The following is a 5,871-nucleotide window of genomic DNA, read 5'->3' on the forward strand; positions in this document are numbered from 1 at the left end:
CAGATTTGGACTCCAAACCCGGAGTACCACCCCGACGCGAACACTAGAGGCACTACTTTTGGTGAGTGCTTCCAAATATCTGATTGAACTTGATATTTGTGATTTCTCTTTGACAAATGTGATTACATGATATATCAGTGATTTGACAGGGCAAGGGTGTACTTTATCGCACTTGCCCTAATGAGACTTGTACTTGTTCATCGATTTCAATTGACTTGCTTTACATGTGTATGAATTATATCTTGCCTGAAATTCCAGAAACCCTGTGGCTAGTTAATCGAGCCGGCAAGGGCCTGGTCGATTAGATAACGAACCCTGGGTAACTAGTAATGTCGAGTGGAGTGTTATCTCCTCGGCTAATCAGTATACTCGAGTATTACCACCCGTGTTTCATGTGGCGTGCGGGCCCGAAAAAGGGGGTTGATCGGTGGACGGAGACTGGCGTGAAGTGGGGTTTTCTTTCTGGACTAGTTATTACTTGAAAGTTGACGGAGTGTCAACTACCAATCGATCAAGCTGGGATGGAGCCGAGACATGAGCCACTGTATCCTTATATGTGAATATGATCCATATATTCTTGATTACCTGAAGTATTATCTCTTTGATTGGACTTGTTTGCTCGCTATTTCACTATTACACTGTTATTACTTTGTTTGATGGCCAATTTGATATTTGAAACTTCACTGAGCTTTGGCTCACTCCGTTAGTTTTGTTTTCCTTACAGGGGCACGAGCGAGGCGTGAGACGTGTAAAGACTAGCATAGTCTAGTTATTTTGACTTTTGACTTGTACTCGCGCTATTACTCGAATAGAATGTTTTGTATCTGGATTGTATACACTTTGAACCAGTTTGGGTATATTGAGGTTTTGTATCTTGATTGTGCATCAATGTAAATTATAAGCTTGAATTGCGATGTTATTTATGGTCCTCGGATGTATGCACGCGATACGAGTGAGTGAGTCCTGGCGAGAGTTGGGCAGGAGGTCCGCCGAACCCTTTGGTATGCCTTAGGGGAAGGTGGGGTCATCACAGGTGGTATCAGAGCTTAGGGGTGAATTGATCAGGATAGATTGAGTGCTTGACACGATAGGCTAGGGTTTTATTCTTGAGCTTAGTCTTTAGCCTTGTTTTCTACGTCTCCTGTACTTACTTTGTAATGTTATTTGCAAACCTAGGTGATGGAGGGTACTGATGCATCTGGGAGTGCTGGGCCGTCTCAGCCCGTACCTACTGACATACCTACTGACGCTCCTATTGACGAATGACATCTGGAGGGACCCGTCTGTCGCGTGATCACGTATCAGGAGAGCCCCAGTGGGCCAGTGCAGCGGTGGTCTCCAGCGCGCAAGATCCGACGCTGCGACTGCTGGAAGACCTACTCCTAGCCTGATCGGGTAGTGCTTGCAGTGGACGACGAGCGGAGACGATTGGGTAGCGCCAATCGTAGGTGCTATTCAGAGATAGAGCGTCTCCAGGCTACTCTCCGAGACCAGGGAGCTCGGATCCGAGAGTTGGAGGCCTTGATTTTGGAGGAGCAGCAGTGGACTGATGCCTTCCGCGAGCAGGCTCAGGCGGCGATTGGACGCCTCATGCGAGTGGTTGAGGATATCAGAGACCGGACCGGCCATATCCTGACCGAGTGCGAGGCACTGGTGGATGATGTGATACAGGACTTGGCCGAGGAGGCTCAAGTGCCTGTAGCCCTGACGTTCCTGGTGCTCCTGAGGAGGTTGCTGAGGAGGATCCGGAGGAGGAGCCGAGCGCATCCTCAGAGTCTGTTGGGTCAGCGTCTAGCCAGATGACTTGTTAGGATCGGGGATTGAGGAGATTTTTGTGGGGTAGTTAGGAACATAGTTGAACGACACGTTTTCTTTTGTTTTGACTTTGACATATCACGGTGGATGTAAATAGGGTTTCTTTTGCTCTATGTTCCTTGGTTAGTATAGCCTTTGACTTGCCTAGGTTGGCATGTATATGTGACCTGTTTGCTATGTATATAAAGTACTTGTTTATTTTGTGTTTTATTGCCTCTATTTATCCTTTTACAACGTGCGATACGAGCCATACCTTACTTTGTTTATATGTCTATAGTTGGTTAAATCCAAAACATAGAGGGTAGAAGAAGTCAAGCCAGGGGAACTAACCGAGGACGCGGTCCTAGTCGGGGCCGTGGGGGTAGACAAGCACAGGAGCCGGTGCAAGAACCGAGAGAGGAGAGAGAGGCAACGATTGAGCCACAACCTGAATCCTAGGCTGTAGGGGGAGATCAAGTGGCCACCGCGATCCAACAAATGACTAATATTTTGGCCCGTCTAGTGGAACAACAGGGTCAAGCCCCTGTAAATCAACCTAGGGACCCCGATATGGGGCAAGATAGGGCTTTAGAGAGATTCCAGAAGTTCTCCCCACCTAAGTTCTTGGGAGGACCAGACCCGGAAGGAGCTGAGAAATGACTAGAGGCCATGATCAACATCTTTGCCACTTTAAACTATACAGAGGATAGGCAAATACAATTCGCTGTTTTCCAGTTTAAAGGTCCAGCCAGGGCCTGGTGGAATGTAATCAGGGCCAAATGGGAAAGAGAGGGAACTGCATGGACCTAGTTAAACTTTGTGCGAGAATTTAACGAAGAAATACCTTCCACCTATCATCTAGGAGAAGAGAGAGGACGATTTTATTAAGCTCCGGCAGGGAATTTCTAGTGTAGCTGAGTATGAGACTCAGTTTACGAAATTATCAAAATTTGCTCCTGAACTGATAGCTACGGAGCAAAGAAGAGTACGGAGATTTGTGCAAGGACTCAATGTGGAGATACAAGAGGCCTTGGCGGCAGCTCAGATTAATACGTTTACGGAGGTTCTGGAGAAGGCCCAAAGGATAGAGACTGCTAGGGCGCAAGTGAGAAATTTTCACGCAAAACGGAAAGGGGTACCTAGTGGAGTGATCGGAACACGCCACCCGTTAAATCCGGTCGTGGGGCTGGAGGTGGACGGTTTTCGAGTGCATCTAGGGGAGGTGCTCAGAGAGGAGGTGCCCAGAGGGGAGGCCAAAGTGGTAGGGGACAAGGTAGAGGCATTCCGCAGGGAGGCCAAACCTCCACTCCCCGAGTAACATGCGGATATTGTGGGAAATCGAACCATACTGAGGATGAGTGCTGGAGAAAGGCTCGGAAGTGCCTAAGGTGTAGAAGTACGGAGCACCAGATGTGACAGCCCCACCTTTCCCTAAGGCGAACCAAAGTGGTTAGCGGACTGCTTGCCCAATTATCGCCAGGACTAACGGTGCAGTTAAACAAGATCTAAAACGTTCCGGGAGAATAAAAGCGCGCTCAAACAAGTCAAAATCGCAAAATAGCCAAACGAAAATCAAAACCGTCGATGAATAGTGGGTGCCGTGTCATATAACTCGGAAGGACACATAAACAGGGTTAAACAGTGTTATACACATACGTTTGTAATTCACAAAACAAAAGGAAGATAATTGGATCAAAATACATTTAGGGTTTTTCCAACCATCGAGGAGCTTTACAAAAGATATCAAAACTAACTCAACTCGTGCTTCAAAACATAATAGTCCCCAAAAGTGGTTCCCTATAAGGAAAACAAAGGCAACAGAAAGGGGTGAGCTTACGCTCAATGAGGTACCAATCATATAGGGATAAAATCATGGCCTTTCACGTTAACCAGTCAGATACATATACCAGATATAAAGGAAAGCAGTTAGACACAGTGATTAAAAGGGAAAGGATACAGGTGGCTCTCAAGAGCCAGATTTCCATTTGCAGTACTTGATCCGAACCCGTTGACTCTCCGTCAACGTACATAGAACCAACATATCCGTAGACCCCACTTTACACCAATTTCCGTCCACCAAACATACCCCTACCGGGCCCGAACGCCGAACAGAACAGAAGTGATAATACTCGAGTATACCGGAATTAAGGGTCTCAATACCCAAAGATTCCTGAAACAGACTACCGTGGTTCGTTATCTAATCGACCAGGCCCTTGCCGGCCCGACTTGAGTAACTAGCCATAGGTGTTGAACTCAGAGGTCACAGAAAGGTCGTTGGATACCAGCCTCCAAACGACGTCCGAACAGATTCAGATACAGTTAACAGATTAACAGTAAATAGGCATATGGACAGACAAGAGAACGAGTGTGATAAAATACACCCTCGTCTCAAACAGAATAAACAGATAGTGCAGTCATTTAAATCACAGATTGCAGGGCAGAAATCAAGTTAAGCAGCAAATGAGGGGAGTGGTACACTCACCGGTTCAAGTACAGATATTTCAAAAGTTTTCACTTCAGATTGGCTTTAATCGCCAAGAAACCCTAAAATCATCAAAGTAAACCAATTGAAGGTTTCACATCCAAAATTGAGTAAACGGAATGCACAAGTGAGGCTCGACTACATGTCGTACGCCTTTCCATGTTAAGTACTAGTACAAAAGAATAAAATATGACTTTTGAGCCAAAAGATAACAGTTGGTCCTAGGGTTACAAACAACCCCCAAAACCCTTCATTTGTACTAAGATCAACTCAATTGAAGGAATCGCGTAGCGCTAAAATTTTGGGCAGCATGCCCTCTGTATTTACCAATTTTTCCAGCCACTTATGGCTTCATTATTTTCCTCAATCAATCCCAAAGTCATACGTAATATAAATTCATCACAACAGCCGTTCAATAGGCTCAAAGTCATTCAAGTACAAAATTTAGCTAGGAAAATGACCGGAAATGAAAGTTAAGCCCAAAAACCCAAAAATAGTTTTGATGTCATTTAGCGTATTGGACACAACCGGCGTTACAATTATCGGATGGATGTAAATTATAGACCATTTCGAAGCTAAAAGAAAGGGCTACAATGTTGAAGAAGGCTACTCAGTCCAGTTTGTAGTGTAACTAAGTCAAAATGGCAATGTACCAAACCAGAACCGCATAAATTGGTTAGCAAACCGCATTCTGGTTAAACAACCATAATTCAGGCCACCAAAGTCCAATTCAAGTGATTCCAAAGCCATCAGAAAGCTAAGATACCAAGCTATATTTCATAAGAATACATCAACAACCAAATCAGTAGTATTCCTGGTCACAACAACAAATTACAGAAGCTGATTAGCATGTTCGGGTAGAAACAGGGCAGCAGGGGTATTTTGGTCTTTTCACAGGATACATTACTCCGATTAGCCTGAAATTTTGGAGGCATCTATAAATATCATTCCCTACAACTTTCATATTTTAACCCAAGGCTGATTCGGCCTCTAACTAGGGAAAACAGTACCGGGCAGAATGGGTTCAATTGCAACCCTAATTTCCGAAATTTCCTTTCAAAGCGGAAATTTTCCACAAATAGCCACAATTTACACCCTAAGGCTTCATTCTAAACCATTCCCAACCATCATCCATGGCCACACAATATTAATCATATGGAAACAGAAAAATCACAAATAAATATAAAACTTCACCATTTCAACCAAAAGTCACAAAATAACACCTAAAATTATCTCTTTAACTCACATAAGGTACAAATGGAACATTATTAGGATCAAAGGGAAGGTTCCTTGGTCACATACCTTGCAAACCCAAGAAAAGACCCAATTTAGCACCTTGCTCCTCCAAACCACTTCACAACCAACCTTAATACCACTAAACTAAGAGGTTTTATGGAGTAATTTGAAGATTAACCGGTTGGAATGAAAGATTGAGCAATATTAGAAGTAAGAAAGTGGTGAGGTTTTTCTTCTTTTCTCTTGAAAGATGGCCGGCCAAGAGCTTGCAATTTTGGATGATTTTTGGGCAATTTTTTGATTTAATTGGTAAAGTAATGAATAGTGGTCAAAAAGTAAGAACAATTCTCCAAGTGACA

Source organism: Coffea eugenioides, chromosome 2 (assembly GCF_003713205.1).
Source record: "Coffea eugenioides isolate CCC68of chromosome 2, Ceug_1.0, whole genome shotgun sequence".
In the NCBI taxonomy this organism is placed as follows: domain Eukaryota; kingdom Viridiplantae; phylum Streptophyta; class Magnoliopsida; order Gentianales; family Rubiaceae; genus Coffea; species Coffea eugenioides.